Here is a 19,164-nt window from a genome sequence, read left to right as displayed (position 1 = left end):
CCTGAGATCCATGAGGCAGGACACTCAGTCCAGTCCCGGAGACAGCCGTGAAGAGGATGAGGTTGCACTGAGAGGCCCTCGGGAGCGCGCCCTCTTCTGCATTGGGTGCTGAGTCCCTGCCTGGGCCTCCCAGGTTCCTCATCTGCCAGTTTGGATTCACCCCAACAGTGGCCTATGAAAGCCAGGCGTGTCTTCATTGGCCCATGCACCAAGCCACGTGTTCATCCAGAAGAGGTGCTTGGCAGACATCTCCCCTGGGTTCTGTCAACATTGGCATGGAGGCCAGGTGGAAGCCCATCTACGGCCTGTGTTGGACTGGCCACACAGTTAACCCTCTGGTTAACTGTGCCCACAGTGGAAGCATCCACAGGGAACGTCGGCTTCAGCAGACCCTGAGAGAGTGAGTGTGATGTCAGGTGCTGGTGCGTGAGGCAGGGTGGGTCCATGGCGGGTGCTTTCACCTTGCTCACACCTGCCCTGCTGAGTCTGAGCCTCACAGCTGTCAGGATGGTTCTCTTCTCTACAAGTTCGGGGCTCGCCTCTTGCCCCAGCCCGTCGAAAGCAGCAAGCCAAGTTTGTTGGTGTGGGATTGTGGGTACTATCTTCTCGGCGCTGGGGACCCTTGGAGAACCTTGGCCAAATGCTTTGGTTCTCTTTTATCCCCGCTATTTCTGTCACTCGCCCCGGTCCGGCTAGTGACTGGGTCGGCTGCCCGAGGAAATGGAGCCAGCTGACTCACTCGAAGCTCCTAGGCCTGCATGGTGGCTGAAATGTGTAGTTTTCTGCAAAACTCAGAGCCTGTAACTCGTGGGAGTTCAACTTAGTAACAAGTGTTCGTTCCAGATCAAATGCACCAATTCTGAATAACCTAAAAACGGGAGGGGAGTGGGCAGCAGAAATAGCTTGTGTTCTCATGTGTTGTCCCCTCCCAGTCTCTTGGGATCGTAGAATCATGCTTTCTGACTCAGATTCTCGTTTCTGGCACCAGGATCATGGAGGGGCGGGGCTGGCAAGAGGACTCTGAGGGACAAGGGAACACATAGTTGAGGCTGAGATACTCTGTCCCAACTACTCGGTGCTACGCTGTGGCCCCCAATGGCCGCTGTCTATGTAAATGGGCGACCATGACAGTGGTCCTGTACACCCCCATCGTGGCCCTGATTTACCGTCTTTTTTTTTTTTTTTTTGCTTTTTGGGTCACACCCAGCGATGCTCAGGGGTTACTCCTGGCTTTGCACTCAGGAATTACTCCTGGCGGTGCTTGGGGGACCATATGGGATGCCGGGGATTGAACCCGGGTCGGCCGCGTGCAAGGCAAACGCCCTACCCGCTGTGCTATCGCTCCGGCCCCTGATTTACCGTCTTCTGCTCTGCACACTCCTAGTTCCCAACTTGCTTTGGGATAGGAGCAGTTAGTTCAGTGGACCTGGATTTCCTTGGGGTTAGTCACACGCCGAGTTGAATGCACACCACATGGGTTTGCTGCTCCTCCAGTGTAGAGATGCATCAGCATGGGATACTGTGTGGTCTGGGGGCTGGGGGGAGGCCACCCAGATATCCATGGAGTTAAAAAAAAACAAAAACCCTTCTTGAGTGTCACTGCAGGGGCCCAGAGTAATAGTACCAGGGGTCAGGCACTTGCCTTGTACGAGGCCAACCCTGGTTCCATTCACAGTGCCCCAGATGGTCTCCCAATCCCGGCCAGGAGTGATCCTTGAGCTCGGAGCTAGGAGTAAGGCGTGAGCATTGCTGGACATGACCCAGCCCTTCCCCTCCTCCCCTCCTGCAAAACAAAACAAAACAACCAGTCACTACACTGATGAAGCAGACTGGAGAGAGGAGACAAATAAGGAACCTTATGGTGGGCAGATGACTGGAGCGATAACACAGTGGGTAGGGCGTTTGCCTTGCATGAGGCTGACCCAGGTTCGATTCCTCCATCCCTCTCGGGGAGCCCGGCAAGCTACAGAGAGTATCCTGCCTGCACGGCCGAGCCTGGCAAGCTCCCTGTGGCATATTCCATATGCCAAAAACAGTAACAAGTCTCACAATGGAGACGTTACTGGTGCCCGCTCGAGCAAATCGATGAACAGTAGGGTGACAATGTGACAGTGCTACGGTGGGCAGATGAGGAATGCTTCCCAGGTTCTCCCTGGGTGGGGGGCAAGGTTGTGCCCCTACTCAGGGTCAGGAACTCTGTACGGTGGTGCCCAGCACTTGAGGATTCCAACCCAGAATGGGCACTCCTTGTCAGATCTCGTTCCTGGAAGTGGGACACCCTCGTGGGGACTTGATGGCAGGACCCCGCTGTGAACCCTTTCCTCTCCCCGCTCAGGCCCAGGCCTGAGAATTTGGTTAGAATCTTTTTCCTTAAAGAAGGGCGGGGGAAGGTTCCATGTGGATTAATTTGCACTCCTTAGGTTTGTAAAAACCAAATAACATTGACGTGTCGATGAAAATGTGAAAATTAACACTTAGAAATTTTTATGTAAAATCGGCATTGAAATTTCTGCTAAACATCCACACGCTAAAAAGAGCTATATATTTATACCTGAAAAACTCAATTTAATGCAAGCCGCTTATTTCTTCATTGTGGTCACGTGGGCTGAGGTTCTTAGTATGAAATGTAATTTACACAAATTAGTCCAAGGCAGGTAGAGTGTGAAATTAAATTGATGCCTTGATTTCTGTATTCTCTAGTAAGTGTTTTTCTGAAAATTTGTCATTCCTGTCCTAGGAACTTTGAAGTTGTTTTTTTCTTTTTTTAGCAGAGCAAAGAAGTTCTTACTGGTTAAGGACATGAAACAACCCTAATTACAGGCTAAAGAGACATGTTTCGTTTCATTTAGTGGCTAAATATTAAAGGATGCCCACATTGGATTCCTAGAAGATTTAGAGAATTTCGAATTTAGCCGGTCTAATCACATTCTTGACTCTTTGGACTACGTAATTTCTTTGTTGTTGGTGGTGTTTTTGTTTGCTTGATTTTGAGCTACACCCAGGGATGCTCAGGGCTCACTCCTGGCAGTGCTCTGGGGACTGTGAGTGCAGGGGATCAAATCTAGGGTGGCTGTGTGTGAGGCAAGTGCCTTGCCCACTGTATTATCTCTCCAGCCCGCAGTATTTAATTTCTTTGCCTCATAACAGTCAAAGGGCTCTTAACTCATAACATAACATAACATAGGGCTCTTAACCTTGGAAGGGCCTTTGGAGACCCTATTAAGACAGGAAGTAGCTGAAGCTCAAGAGTCACATAGTGGACCAGAGAGAGAGTACAGGGGGTATGGTGCTTGCCTCGCACATGGCTGACTCAGGCTCAGTCCCCAGCATTACCCAGGGTCCCCACAGCCTCCTGACTTCAGAGCCAGGAACTGCCTCTGAACATCACTGGGAGTGGCCCCAAACACTGCTCCCCAAAGAGTGTACCGTTGTGACTTTGGTCACTTCTCTGAGGACACCTGGGTGGATCCTGGCCATGTGGATGGCTTTCGCCCCTCCTGCCCTGTGGCCCTGTCTCTGCAGACCCTTATCAGGACCTGGTGGTCTTTGCTCGGCCACTGTAGGAAGAACAAGTCCAGCGTGAGGTGTCCTGGTTCGACTTTCATAATCCGAGAAGGAGCATCGCAGTCCCCAGACCAGCCGAGACAGCTACTGAGAAGCCTTCCTGACCCGCACAGCCGTGACCTGGCTTCAGCCCAGTCACAGTCTGGGGGGCCCCTTGCTCCACCCCAGCCCAGCCTAGCTCTGCACCCAGCTGTCAGTCTGAGGAGCCCTCGGACACCTCCCAGGTTTTGAAGATCTGTGGTCGCTTTTTGTTGTTGTTTGATTGGTTGGTTTCTTGGGCCACACCCGGGAGTGCTCTAGGCTTCCTCCTGGCTCTACACTCAGGGATCACTCCTGGAGGGAGTGGGACCAAAAGGAGTGCCTGGGGTCAACCCCAGCACCCACTCTACTCGCTGTGCTGTCTCTCCGGCCCCTGGGGCAGTGTTTCACCAGGTTTTTTTTTGGGTAACCCCCTCCCCGGGGGTACCTGGTTGGCCTCTCTGACTTTGGAGAGAATCATGCCGGTCACATCACTCGTGGGTGCTGTCCGGGGCACTCTGAAAAATGAGTTATGGACTCTCATGATTTTTATTTGCTCATAGTGGCATGGCGGTATTTATCTCGCTGGTCCTCCCTCTCCTCCCTTCCAGGGCCTTTGTCTGCATCTGAGTCAGCATGACATGGTTTGAAAATTGCCTGTTTGCCTTTTAATGATGATTAATGTCCGTAGCCATGTTTCAAATTTAGGATCTCCCGAAGAGTCTGGGAGGCCGTTACCAAGAGCAACCTGCGGAGGGAGTGGGCCGCAGAGAGAGCTGGGTCCTGCCCGAGCGAGACGCCTCCCCCCTTGCTCCCGTCGCCCGACCCCCACTCCACCCACCATGGCACCCTGTGAACCCTCTCCGGGCCTTTGGCACCAGGCAGCGAGATGGCCCCTCCGGACAAGTGGCCACTGGGTCTGTTTTGGGCCGGTGCTTCCCCGTGGGGTGTCTTGATCTCACCCTCTCCCCTTAGGCCAAGGAGGCCGAGGAGCTTCGTTTCCTCACCGGCAGGTGCCTGTCATCTATCTGAAGACAGTTGCCAACATCTGGCACCGTTGCCTCCGCTGACGCAGTAACAGGCGGCCTGCAGCTCAGTCGCCGAGCGAGCATCTACGCTTTAATGATAACAAGCTGTTGGCCTCCCCTCAGAGACAAATCCGTCTCACAGATGTTTGTCTAGTTTTGGCAATCGGCTCGCACTATAGCTTTGGTGATTATGCTCAACTGGAGACTATTACAATAAAAGAAGTTTGAACTTGTTCCATTTTTACTTCCCACCGCCCCCCCTCCCCTGTTCGGAGGTATAATTTATATCAATGGCTATAATATTGGTTCCATTACTGAGGCCTCTTTACTTTTTATGATGTCGGTGGAGCTATAGCCTGGCTTCCTCTACAGGTTAATGTGCTTCCGCTACATCAACGCTTTTAATGTCCTCCCTTAATGGCCCCCTCAGTGGCAGTCCCGCTCCCCCTCCGTGGATGCCCGCTGACACCCAGAGGTCACGGGCGTCTGATGGTTCCAGCTGCAGGCAGTTACAGCGTACTTGTCAGTGCAGAGAGTGAAGTTGGGATGTGTGGGGTCCCAGGCGCATGCACAGAGCAGTGATGGATGAGGGGGAGGCCTCTCCGACCACAGCGCCAAGAGACACAGCCTGGCATTGGGACCTTCTAGGCTGATGTCTGCATGCCTTGTCTCCCCCTCGCCCATTCTCCTCCTGTTCGAACCCCTCCTCCCCCCTCCTCCTCCTCTTCTGCCTTCCCCTCCCGCTCCTCCTCCTCCTCCTCCTCCTCCTCCTCCTCCTCTTCCTCCTCCTCCATTTAGTGAGGTATTGGCTTCTGCTTTTTACCAGAGTGGGCAACCAATTCCTGATATCGCAGTAAAACTCACAAGTCAGTCAAAGGGCATTTGGAGGGCGATTGGGCAATTCATGTTGCAAAATTCAGTGTTTGGGGCTTCCATGTGACAGCCGTGGTTTAATATTTAATGTTGTTTGATAGTAGACATTTGTACTACAGTCGCTCTCTATGTGAGACTCGGAAGGAAACGATCAACCAGTTCAGCCCCTATTTAGTGATAGCAAATACCCAGCATTTTAATAATAGCTCTCATTAATTGGGTCTTGGCTGTGCCCTAGGCACAATGCTGATTGGTTCTATGAATCTCTAAGTATAGAATTCTTAACAGATCCCTGCCTGGTCCGCATTCTGTGGTCCACGGCCTCGGACCAGGAAAATGAGACTCAGGTGCAGGCCAGGGAGTACAGCGCTGCCGGAAACAGAGGGAGACCTTCGCCCAGCGCCTGCGGGCCCCAGCGCTGTGCTCCTACCACCCAGTTGTCACGGTCTGCATACAACCTGCCTGTGGCCAGCGTTGATGTCATGGAAAAATCTACTGTCCGGGAGGCCGTGCCGTGCGTTCTGTAAACCAGTGCAGGGGGAAGCTCCAACCCCCCTTGACATTTAAGCCTCCCCTTTTAATTTGGATATTACTTTGTCAAAGATTAGGAAACGCAGTTTTGGCAAGGTGTTATTTTTGGCAGTGGACTTACGCAGGCGTGAGTCAGCCTGGTGGTGGCGGTGCCATTGGTGGCAGGACACCACATGCTGCTCTCCTTGGCCAGAAATAGATGTCAGGGTCTGTGCTGGTGACACCCAGAGGCCCCTTGTGTAGGAGCTTTCCATGAGGGAGCGGGGAGGGGGAGGACCTGGTTCTTGGACAGGCACCACTCAGTACAGTGGTTCTTTATGCACTGTTTCTGTCCAAAGGTGGGAGAAAACGCCCTCTGAAAAGTTGGAATCATCTTTTGGAATGAATAAGGAAATAAAAACCTTGAAAAAAAAATAACAGTCCTCAGAATGGCTGGGCACGAGCAGCTTGAGGTCCCTCGGGTGCCCAGAGACCCCCACGCGCATCCCTTCCCACCCGAGCTGGCTTTAAGTGCTTCCTTGAGGCCTGGGCCTGGCAAGGAAGTGGAGAGAGAAATTCAGAGACCTCCCTGCTAGTTCCGTTTGTGATGGCACAGCACTGACTCTCTCTGCGCCTTGGCTCTCTGTCTGTAAAGTGGGGCTGAATTGCATTTTTAACCAGGTCCCACCCGAAGAATTGTTGTTTTGTTTGTGTGTTTGTTTGGGGGTTACCCCCACCCAGCAATGCTCAGGGCTTAGTCCTGGCTCTGTACTCAGGGATCATGCCTGGTGGATTCGGGGGACCATATGAGGTGCCAGGGTTTGAACCCGGGCTGAGCGTGTGCAAAGCAAATGCTACTGTCACTGCCGCTTTCATGCTGACCCCAAGAGTTGTATTCTTTTGGCTGGGGACCTATTACTGACTCTCTAGACCTTTCTATAAGCCCGTTAGCCAGCTTCCTTCAGTGTTTGACTTAGAGTCCCAAGTTCCCCAGAGTTGAATCCATTCGGGCAAAGGTGCCCGTTGACGGTATCACCTGTCAGTTTGGAATATTTCCATCCTCGACTGCCCTTAGCACAGATAGCCCGGCCAGGAGGTCACCTGAACCCCTTTCCCTTGAGTGAATCACCCTCTCCCCCTAGCTCCGCCACACCAAACCCGTTTGTCCGTCCAGACCCTCAGAGCCAAACCACCGCAGAGCAGCCAAGACCTGTGCTTTGGCTCCTTCCAGTTTTTCTCTTGCGGTAGTTACAATATTATTAAAAATCCATTAAATTTTAATGTACCCTATAAAATATGTGCTCTTGTGAAAGCAAGCACAGATAATTATTTCTGATGAATAAACCAAGAGGACAAGTATGTATGAAGTTCATGCTGTAGCATTCAATTTTTATTATATACATCTCCTGCAGGGGCAATCACTGTGATGTTGCAGCTGCTCATGTCGAGGGCCAGTCCTGCTCACAGATCCTTTGGGGGCACTGGGAGCCCTGAGCTACCCACGCTGATCTCAGGGCCCGTCTTGACAGAGACACGGAGAGCTATATGTCATAGTCGTCTTCTGTGAAATCTCCTCAATCCCGAAGCCTGAAGTAGTGGGGGAGCATCGCGGTAGCCCTCATTCTTGGGAGGTCAGTGTCGCGCTGTAGGGAGAGCAGGCCAGATGACCATCTTATGTTCTTCCAGTCCGGGACGCTGGACTCCGAGCTGGTCTCCTATGTTTCTCCGAGCTCGGTGTGTGTTAGGGCTTGCTGAGAGAGCTTGGTGCCTGCCACAGGGTGGGCTCTTGGGCTGGTAGATCCCTCCACCCCAGCTCGGGCCCTGTCATCTTCAGGGGAGCCCTTGGCCACCTTCTCATTACTCTGGAAGTTAGGAGATAGAGCTGCGCCCTGGATCCTGGCGGCCCTGTGCTTGGGGACCTTCAGCGCCCAGTGCGGAGGGTCCACAGCCCGCTGGGCCCGGGTTTCCTCTGCTGAATTCCATGGTGGAGGCTGCCATGTTGATTCCCAAGGCTGCACCTGCCACGTGGATGGAGGTGCTCCCGGTGATGGGTGCAGGGCCACGGCTTCGCTGCTCGCTCTGCCTCCTCCATCAGGCAGCTCCTGCTCTCCCTCTGAGTCCTGCAGCCGCGTCTTGTTGTTTGAGTGTGAGGAGGCTGAGAATTACCGGGGGCAAGGCTGGGCCCCTGTGGGATGCCTTGGAGGGCGTGTCCGGGAATTGACGCCCCACAGTTCCAATTTATTTAGGTCCCCTCTCTGGTCACTAGCTGGGTCCCATTTTCTTCCCAGGGCAGGGTTAAGTCATTCTAGCAGAACCTGGCCCTGAGAAGGATGGCAAGGTTTAGGAAGCACTTGTGGGGGGTTGAAAAATCATGGCTGCCCTGTGCAGACATCTCTCTTTTCTTTTTTTTTTTTTTTTTGCTTTTTGGGTCACACCCAGTGATGCACAGGGGTTACTCCTGGCTCATGCACTCAGGAATTACTCCTGGCGGTGCTCGGGGGACCATATGGGATGCTGGGAATCGAACCCGGGTTGGCCACGTGCAAGGCAAATGCCCTACCCACTGTGCTATCACTCCAGCCCCCCCGTGCAGACATCTCTTCCCGGGGCCGCAGGGCTGCTGGGCCCTCCGGCCCAATCCCATGCAGCCTTCCCGCAGAGACAGAGTCCAAGGCCGTGATTGGGTTGGAAAGGTGTATTCGGCAATATTCCAGAACTAGAATTGGGAATCAGCTGCAGGGGTCAGTGCAGTACCTTGCAATGGCATTGGGAGAGCTCTTAAACACAGGAAAAAGTTTATTTTATTGAAAACTAAAGGCGTACAAGAAAAATACAAAAGTAAACAAAGAAAGCCAGAAACTCTCCCTTATACTTCATCTCCCTGAGACTAACCGTAAGAGATTTTGGGTGCAGCTTTGCAGAAGTCTGTCTGCTCACAGTAGATGGATTTCACACAATGGGGTTAGATGGCCGTGGTTGTGGAAGGGGGGCGTTGGGGGGCCCAGATAGCGTCTCTGGACCATGCCAGCGTCCGGAGTCTTCCTTGCGTGTCTGCATCCTGGATCTGATCTAGTCCAATGGCACATTGTGTCTCTGGGCGAGTGCCCTGGGCCGTGATGGACGCCAGTGCTCAGTTAAGAACATTTAGGTGGTTTTCAGTGTCATTATCATTATTTAGTCTGGTAACCAGTGCTGTCAGCACTGCCCTTGTGAATGCATTTCCCTCCTGCTCATCCTGTACTTTTGATCCAGCAATTCCACTCCCAGGAATTTACAATAAGGAGATAATCATACCCTTTACAATCTGCTGCTTATTGCCAGACTGCCCCGTGGGGAGGTTGGGTTCATTTACATTTCTACCAGGAAACGGTGGTCTGCGTGTGATCCTGAGCTTTTGGTGTTGCAGATTTTGTACCTCGATTGTTTTTCCCCCTGAAAATTTACATTTCTCTGAAATTTGTCATTTGAACCACTAAACCGTGCCTATTGAAGAGGGAGGTGTCTGTGTGTACCATGGCTTTTAAATGCTTTACGCTGCCCGCCTGTTCCCAGATGATTCGTGAAGCCTTGGATTGTTTGAGCGAGTGTGTGATACATCAGGGGGTTTTAGATGGACCCCCAGTTGAATTGATATTTTCAGGTTGTCATCTTGAAACAAAAATGGCGGCAGATAAGGTGTTTTCAAGTGGGTGTGCAGAGGTGTGATTTTTTTTAGTGGGGTTTTGATCATTTTTCTTAGCTTCATACCGGTTTTGTCCTAGAAAGGATATAATTGAAGACAGTGACTTTTTTTCCTTCATATAATACATTTGCCAATTACATCCAGCCTTGTGAAAGCCGTGCCATTGTTATTTAAATTCTGCATTGCTCTTTTAAGATAAAGGTTCAGCTTGTTACCTGTTTATCTTCTCCTTCCAGCTCCGCGGGGATGGCGGGCTGCTGCCGCCTCTGTGTGCGTCCCCGTGGCCCCTGGTACCTGGCTCACACTCACAGGATGCTCAGGGCACGTTTTGTGACTTTTCTCCAATGACAAAGTTTTAGCACTGAAAGTCTGAGTGTCACGTTGTTCCCCCCACAGCGTACGTGTGTTTGATCTCTTGCCCATTCTCATTTCTTTCTTTCATTTACGATGTCATTGCCGAGTGCTTTTTGTCGGACCGGAAGCACAGATATGGGGGCAGGAGGCAGCCTTCGGTCCGGGGCACACCCCACTGTTCTCATTTCTCTACCTTTCCCATCTGCATTGGCTGCAAACCTCCTCGAGAGAAGCTCTGGATCCCCAGAACCCTTAATTCAGGAGAGGGCTGCACTCTTGTGCCAAGGACGGCGGGGGGGGGGGGGGGGTGGGGGGTGGGGGGTGGGGGGGTCCTAGCTAAATGTGACCTGGCTGGCAGCAGTGTGCAGAGGCAGTGGAGAGGAAGCTCTTTCCATCAGACGGTGGGCCTGGAGCTCATGAACCCCCAAACCAGCACCGCCCCAGCACCTCTAGAGCGAGGGGTCTCTGTGCTTTGCTCAGTTCTGACTTTGGAGAAGCTTCGATGGCAGCTTACGTATCAGGGGCCTGAGTGAAGCCCACGAGAATGTGCTTGGGGATCCTGGAGGAGGAAGAAAACAGACTGTTAGAAGAGAAGGTGTGTGGGGGGGTGGGCAGCGGCTGCCCTCCTGCTGGTGAGCAGAAACTCCCTCCTTCCTCCTTGTGGGGGGTGGGGTTCTGAGGTGTAAGAAGGCCAGGGGAGGAAGGTAGCTCCCGCCTAGTGGGGATGCGTGGATGTTAGGGGTCTTTCCTAAGCAATCTGTTGGATTGTTTCAGTTGTTGAGTCCGCCTCTGCAGCCGGCTACAGGAACTCTCTTCTGCACTGTGCTCCCCACAGGATGAAGTTTAGCTTCTTTTCTAGCCTCCCAGGGCACCTGCTTTGATCCCTCTTAGCTTCTAGTGATCGAAGGAAGAACTTGCCTCCTCGACATGTCCTTATGTGGCCTTTCGTATATTGCAGGGAAACAACTCTGTGCTTAACGCATTGAAAATTTTATATGGGGCCAGAGTGGTAAAGCTTGCACACTGCCTTGCATGCAGCCAACCCGGGTTCGATTCCCAGCATTCCATGTGGTCCCCAGAACCCACCAGGAGTAATTCTTAAGTACAGAGCTGGGAGTAACCCCTGAACACCACTATGTGTGGCCCCAAAATGAAAAGATCAAATGATCTGTCTATATATCTAAGGTATACACGTTTAGATCAGAGGTTTGGTACAGATAGAAGGGGTATGAAATTGTTTACGTGGAAGAAAGCGGAGTCTTGGGACTGGAGCAATAGCACAGCGGGTAGGGCCTTTGCCTTGCACTCAACCAACTGGGTTCCATTCCCAGCATCCCGTATGGTCCCCCAAGCACCACCAGGAGTAATTCCTGAGTGCAGAGCCAGGAGTAACCCCTGGGCATCGCCAGGTGTGGCCCTCCTCCCAAAAAGATAAGAAAGCAGAGTCTCCACTCAGAGACTTCAAATCTCACATTTCCCCCATTGTATCAGGGGGGCTTAGTGTCCCCATCTCCTCATGTCACATCTCCACCTGGTTTCCAGGGAATCCCTCCCCCCGCCCCGTTGCTTCAGCTCTTCCCCACCTGGGGAGAGCCCGCGTGTCTTGGTGGCTCTGCCCAGTGGCGTCTTCGGGGCCAGCCCAGGAGGTGAGCTTTCGGGGTGGCATGCTCGGGGCTTCTCAGTCTGAGCTTCATGCCGTTGGCTTCTGTGAGCCATCAAGCTCCGCCTCGGGACGCCTGCTTCTTCCCAGGAGAGATCCTGGTTAGTCCTACACCTGCATTTCAGTGTGAATTCACCAGGCCCCTCACTGACTGGGGTAGGGGCTAGGGTCTGGCCCCTACTTCGCAGAGGCCTGTGTTCTCTGGTTCCCGAGAGCTTGGCGTTGGCGCTTCCGTCCTCTTCCTCAGAGGCGAGCCTGTTGGAGTGTCGGCGCCATCCGACTTGGGGAGAGGCCTTTCCGAGGGCCGCCTCCTTACCGGCTGGGTGTTCTCCAGGCTGGCCTCCTCTGTGCTGTATCATGGGGACCCCTCAGGGATGGCTCTGCTCAGCACAGGCGTGTCAGGAGTGACCTGCAAGGACTTCTCCCCCTGCATGCAGCTGCCAGACTGGGGAGCTGTGAGGGGAGCTGTGAACCCTAAAAAGAAAGCCCACAAACCCGCTAACCCGTCGGGGATGTCTGTTCATCACCGAAACTTGAACCGTCATCACACACACACACACACACACACACACACACACACACACACACACACACACACACACGAGTGTGCGCGCACCACACCTAAGCAAAAGGGGGAAATGGCTGGGCCGCCCTGAGGGTGTGCCCGTCAGCTGGTGCCTGTACATGGAGCTGCGGACGCCACACCACGACGAGCGTGGACACAGCGGGCAGCTGCCCGGCGGCCTGTTCTCAGCCCGTCTTCCAATGTCAGGACCTCGTGGCGATGCGTTTGTCTCTCTGAGGTGTGGAGAGAGGGAGAAGGTGCCGGCAAACGGGGCTCCTCAAAGGAGAGCATGTGTGATGGTTCAGGACATGTATGTGTCACGGTGCAGAATGGGGGCGGGGGTGTTGGGGGGCCTCCCGAGGTCCCACACTACCACTGAGCACGGATAACAGTGTCTGCACGTTTGTCGCCCATTGGATATTCTGGGACCGCCCTCGCCTGATTTTCCTGGAGTGGCCAGGCTGTGCTTTGAACGGCAGACACCGTCCCGAGGCAGGAGCAGTGCCCGGCTCACACCCATGATCCTGATTAATTGGCGTGGCTCTTAAATAAGTTTCCCTGCCACATCCAGGCTCTCCCGCCTGGCGTTTGAAATCTGGGACATCTGCTCGTTCATTTAACCCCTCGAAGTCCTCACCCGGCCCTGGAGCTGCGCAGGGCAGTGCTAGTCCTGTTCCTGAGGGTTCTCTGCTCCTCATGCCAGTTCTTCCTGCTTACCTGTTTGCGCTTATCTGTTTGCTCCTCCGGGCCCGGGGTCTGGGACCCCCCCACAGCCTTTATCATAGAGGGGCGGTGGGGAGTGGGAGCGTACCCAGGTTTGAGCGCCCGTGTGTGCCTTCTCTGTCCGTCAAGGAAGGTCCAGCATGGTGGAGAGTGGCCCTCACTGCCCCTCTGTGCACAGCTCGCGCAGGCTTGCTGGGGAAGCCGGGAGCTCGGCTCCAGTGGGCTCCTCTGTAGGTGCCCCCGCTCCCCCTGGCCAGGGTCCCCTCCACGGAGCACAGATGACGTGGACAGGTGGCCAATGCAGGCAGGTGGCAGGGGGGCAGCACCCTGGTGTAAGCGCACAGCTTCTGCCCGACCTGCTGAGGTGTAGATGTGTTTCCACTCAGCCCTGCCTTTCTCCTCTCGATAGTTCAGCCTTTAATTGTAACTATTAATCACCCCCAAATTGTGTCGCATTAAATATTAAGCTTTTTTTTTTAATTGGGCCCTTTTAATTAAATCATTGAATTACCAGGTACTTAATGTGGCTCTGGTGGATGGATGTCAGTGTGTCCAGCCTTGATGGGATCTGAGTTTCCTCATTTGTGACACGGCAGGGCCGGGGGGACGCGGCTGGCAGCTTCCTTCGTGCCAGGTCGGGGGCAGTGTCCGAGTTGAATTTGGGTGGAGGCAGCCCCGGGTGGGCATGGAGCACTATTCCCCCCAGGCCAGGATAGCCAGTGTCCCTCCTTGAGAGGCACTGACCCCCCGCCTGTCTCTGGCCCCTCCCCTAGATACCCCATTTCTCGGCCCCTCTGGTCCTCTCTGATTTCCGCCTGTGACTGCAGCCTGGGCCTCTCCCCACCTGCCCCTGTAACCCCATCTCCTGCTCTCCAGTCCAAAGGAGCCTTCCAGCCCCCTCCCCTACCCTCCCCTGTGAGTCGTGGGGGTCACTGCTGGCCCTTCCTGCCTGCGTCATTGGCTCTGCCCCCTGCATCTCCCTGCCCGCCCTCCCCACTCTGACCCGGTTGACCCCTACCTCCCCCACCTCCCCGTCTCACAGTATAAGCCCTCCTCTGCCCTCCCCGTTCTCTGCTGGCATCTCCCCTCCAGTACAGCCCGCTTTATCCCCTCCGGAAAGGACTGCAGGCTTGTTCCGGGGTGCCCAGAAAGGCAGGTGAAGATGCTCTGGGTGGCTCCCCAAGGCCGTCCTCTAAGGTGGTGGGTACGCTGGGCTGGGTGACACCCCTGCTTCTCAGCCCACATTCTCCACACTGTGCAAGCTCCGGTGGGCAAGGGAAGCAATTCCCTGACCCTTCTTGCCACTTGTCCTGGGTGAACTCCAGGCAACGTGTTTCTCTCCAGTGGCAAGCACTTGACGCAGAGTCAAGGACGTGAAAGACACTGGTGCTCGGGGGCCTGGAGTGAGCCCGGCTGCTACGTCCCCGGCCCGGACAGCCCTGGGGTGGGTGGGCGTCTGTTGATTGCACATCTCCCATGGAGAACAGACTCCCCTGTGGGAGAGGAGTCACCACACGTCTTGGGAACACGCCTTTGCGCCTGGACAGAACCTTTATGCCACCCTTGAGTTTCTCTCCCTCCCTCACTCATTTCTCCCACCAGCTTTGCTCATGCCGATGGTATTTGTGTCCAGCACCTCCAGCCCAGTTTGGAACAAGGTGAGGTAGCAGTAACTGAGTGGCAGTTTCTTGGCTTTTGCTCCTGGGTCGTCAGGAAGGTGACCGGGGAGCCAGCGCCGTTCACTGCCAGTAATGAACGTGGATTCGGGTCAGAACTGGCCGGTCGGAATTCCAGCTCGGGAGGGGCTTGGCAGTCATGGCGTGGCAGCTGAATGAACTGGGAGCTGAAATCAGTGGGAATGTGTACAAGGAAGGGAAGGAGGTTTTCACAGAGTCGGGGAGATGCTGACGGCTGGCACACATGCCCGGGCTTGGTCCTCGGCACACGTGGCCTTCCGAGCACTGCCAGGTGACCCCCAGCAGCACCCAGTACCCTGGAGGCCTGGGAAGGAAAAGAACAAGGGGAAGGAGAGCGATTTTTTTTTCTTTCTTTTTTTGGGCTATGATTCTTGCATGTGGTTGAACCGTGTTCGATTCCTCCACCCCTCTCGGAGAGGCCAGCAAGCTACCGAGAGTATCTCGCCCGCACGGCAGAGCCTGGCAAGCTCCCCGTGGCGCCTTCGATATTCAAAAACAGTAACAACAAGTCTCAAAGTGGAGACGTTACTGGTGCCCGCTCGAGCAAATCGATGAGCAACGGGATGACAGTGACAGTGATTCTTATCTCTGTGCTCAGGGACACTGCTATTGGAACTCACGGGATTTTATGGGGTGCCAGGGATCGAACCCCAGTCTGCCACATGCAGGGTAAGCGCCCTACCCACTATACCATTGCTCTGGCCCCAGAGAAAGAATGTTTTAAATGGGCTTCCAGGTGGATTTCAACATTTGTTGCTTGGGAGCCTGGAAACTTTTGTCTTTGGTTCTTTTTTGTTCTTTTTTTTTTTTTTTTTTTTTTCAGTACGCACAGGGCAGGGGAACGCATTTTTCCAGTTGTATTATCTAGTCAGAACCTAGGCGAGGTCTGAAGCGGGGAAGGACAGAGATCCCTGTAAGTTCACGTTGCTTATTCCCTGCATGTCCTGTCGCTCAGACAGCTCCCAGGGCCGCCCAGCCGACGACAGGGTCGCATCCTGTTCCTAGTAGCCTGTGGTAAAGTGTTTCTTTTTTCTGCTTATTTATTCAATAAATATTTATTGAGTGCCTGACACTGGAGAGAAAAAGACAGTCATGGCCCTAATCTGGTGCAGGCATTAGACACACACAGACACACACACACAGTACTAGTTGTCATTGCTGTGGGGCGGTGTGCACTCACACACGCCCACAGTTGTTACAGGTGCTGTGGGGCATACACACACATACATGTAGGCGCGCACCCCTCCCCTCAGTTGTTACAGATGTCTTGTTGCATACAGGCACACACTTGTACACACACACACACACACACACACACACACACACACACAAAGGAACACACCCCAGTTGTCACGGGTGCTGTGGGGAGGTGCAGAATGCCGACAGGAAGAGGGGCTGGATTTGAACCGGGGTCCTGGAAGGGCATCTCGGCCAGGGTGACCCGGTTCCGCCTCTCTGGGGCCGTAACCGAGTGGCACGCCACGTTTTCTTCCTGCTGAGGCTCGTCCTGCCCCCCTCACATCGCTTCTGGGTGGAGGTGGGCTAAGCAGGGAGGCACATGGGGGGGCACAGATGGAGAGAAGGGGGGCCACCTGTCCCGGGGTTCCGCCCTGTCTTCCTGGGGGCACAGTAACGGGCACCGTTTCTCAGAAGGGGCAGCCGCAGATAAGACCACAGTGACAGAGGGGCCGTAAATTAGTACCTGTGTCCTCACGTCACCCCTCCTTCCCCACCACCTCCTTCCTGAGCCCACGGGCTTGGATCTGGCTCCGGGGTCTGTGGGCTAGGGCAGAAGACTGCTTCTCCCGGCAGGGCCTAATCACCAAGATGCAGAATGCTGATAGGGGGAATCAATTTAATTTCTGTTGCTCGGTGACAAGGGGAGAGCAGGAAGGTCAGGGCTATTTTGAAAGCCACAGTTCAGTTAAGAAAACAAAACAGTCCCCCAAGGGATTAAAAATAAAAAAAAAAGTATTGTGGGGGAGGGGAGGATGAAAGTAGACTGGAGTTTCATGGGGGTGTGTGTGGGGGTGACAGTGTTAAGTCACCGCCCAGGAGAGCCGGTGTGGGACGCAGGGCTGAGGTTCCGGAGAGAACGTCCCCCTGTCCCCAGCATCGGGCCGGAGCTGTGGGCCGACTCAGGAGTTTTCCACCAGTCCTGTGACCCAGGCTCAGGGACTGCCCCTTGTCTCAGGGACACAGATGCTTCCCTTGCATGTGGCCCACCTGGGCGCCAGTGATCTCCGAGCACAGAGCCAGGGGTAAGCCCTGGGCACCACAGGTGTGGCTCCCAACAAGGAAACAGACTGAACGGAGTCGGTCTTTCAGCCCCTTCCCCCCCTCTCCCCACGGCCCTCAGCTGCCCACACTGGCCTTGGTTCTGGTCAGCCACCGTCCCTGGAGGCTCTTAGGGGTCATGGATCGTGATGAGGGTCAGGGTGGGGGGGGTGTTGAGGAGCTGCCCCGCCTGGGCCCCCACCTCACCCCACTCCCCCGAGAAGGAGGTGGCGATTTCAAGAACCTCAGGCTGCCTGTGGACGTTCCCGAGCGGCACCCCGACAAGGCAGCCTGAAGTGTGCCCGGCTCATCCTGAGCCATGGGCTGAGAGGGTGTGGCGGGCACCCCGAGCGCTAATGGAGGTGGGAGAGACCAGCCTGCCGGCCAGCTGGGGCCCAGCACCCCGCCCCCGGCCCTGGGCATTTGGAAGCTGTGCCCTCGTTCCTTTTTAAAAACCGCTTCGTGTTTGTCATCGCAGGACTCGAGACCCGCCGGGATCTCCTGCCTCCGGGCCAGGCCTCCGTCAGGTTCTGGTGCTCAGACGGTCTCTCCCCGGCTTCGGGATCGTGTGTGCGTGTCCTGGGTGCGTGTGCACACGTGCTCTGCAGGCGGGCGCGGCGCAGCCGGGGCCGGGTCCTCTGGTCAAGCAGCCCGCTCAAAGAGGTTAAGAGGAGGCCGGCTCACATGGCCACTGCAGGCCGGAGAACTTTGCCGGGGAGCAGGTCACCCTAAAGACGCGCTCAGTCTATTTATAATCTGGCCGGCTGCCGCGGGCCGGGATGAATGGCCGTCTGTGCGGAGCGCACTGGGAGACTGAAGCTCCTTTCTGAGCCTCGGTGCCGCGGGGGTGGACGCCGTTTCCTCGGGCCCCGGGTGGGGTGTGGGGGGGCGGCCTCAAGCTTTCAGGGAAGAGACCTGGAAAGCCGCAGCGATGTTTGGGAGCTGGTGATAGCTCTGCAGGAGGGGGCCCGGACAATCAGGTCCTTCTTTGCTGTTGGGGAGGCTGCCCAGAGAGGTGTCCAGGACTCAGGACGGCCTCTGGTGGGGGCCGTCAGGGGCACCGCAGGCTGTGGAGTGGGTGGAGGGGGGCCCTGGCATCACTGCCCCTTCTGTTCTGGGCAGGTGTGTATGGGCACCTTCGTAGGGGCCCTGGGAGCCGCCCCAGGACTCTGGGTTGTGGCCTTCCCGATGGGTGGGCCTTCGGTTCCCCCCAAGGGGATGGCTTTGCAGGACCACCCACATCGGCCCCTTCCCGATCTCTCCTGTGCATGGGTGGAAGCCAGGGGGAGGCCGAGGGCCCCTGCTGCCCAGTGGGTCTGCACTGAAGGATGGCTGCCAGGGCCCGGTCAGCTCTGCGGCAGACACTGGGTCCCCTGTTCCTGCCCCAGGCCCCTCTGCACGGTAGCCATGCCCAGCCCCTCACCTGGGCCGTGCCTCCCCCATATCACGCCGCAGTCCCTCACTGAGTCGCACCCAGACCTCTGCAGTCTGGGCGGACGGAGCTCGGAGCTTCAGCCTTGTGGGCCCCTGACCCAGGTGGTGCCGTTTTCTTTTCAGAGAAGTGGCATTGGTGAGACAGAGCCCCTGTGTAATGCCCGTTCCTTGCCCAAAATGCCTTCTTTTTGCCGTTGTTTCTCCAGCGGCCCAGGATTCCGGGCCTTTGGGCTGACGTGGGTTAATCGGGAGTGTGACAGAGGAGGTTACAGGCACAGCGTGGGGTGATGAGTGATGGTTTTAAACGGGACTGTTTGAGGGGCAGGGAAGCGGGTGCCCCTGAAATGCTCTGCTGACATTTCAGAGGGAGTGTCACGGGTGTGGGGGGCTTCGCTCCCCCTCCCCTGTGGTGTAGTGCCCACCTGCCCCACACCGCTTTCCCTGGGCCTCAGGGGAGGTCATCTTCCTGATCCTGGAGGTCAGTGCAGAGACATTTCAAGGGAGACCTTTGAGTTCTTTTCTCCCAGCTCTGCTCCCCTCAGGGCGTTGCTCCAGGATTCGGGGACCAGAGAGGTCTTGTTGATGGGGGGTCCCTTTTCCTTACCCAGTGGGGGACGGCTGCTCCTGTGCTGGATCCAGTCCAGTCAGCCTCCTCCCAGGATCCGGCCCTTTGACCCCCCACCAGCCTGTCCTCCGAGAGCTCCTGCTCACGCGGGCCTGGGTGCAGCGGGTGAGGCGCCGAGGAGCGCCCTGGGCCGGAGGCCAGAGGACAGTGGTGC

At 55.4% G+C, this 19,164-nt stretch overlaps 1 protein-coding gene across 8 annotated transcripts in view; it reads left to right on the top strand.

Moving 5' to 3' along the window:
• MSI2 (musashi RNA binding protein 2) overlaps window positions 1–19,164 on the top strand; it is a 347,428-nt gene that overhangs the window by 139,855 nt on the left and 188,409 nt on the right. The gene's annotated exons all lie outside the window — the stretch shown is intronic.

Source organism: Sorex araneus, chromosome 3, assembly GCF_027595985.1.
Source record: "Sorex araneus isolate mSorAra2 chromosome 3, mSorAra2.pri, whole genome shotgun sequence".
In the NCBI taxonomy this organism is placed as follows: domain Eukaryota; kingdom Metazoa; phylum Chordata; class Mammalia; order Eulipotyphla; family Soricidae; genus Sorex; species Sorex araneus.
Note: the sequence above shows the minus strand (reverse complement) of the source record. Positions and strands in the feature narration are given on the sequence as shown.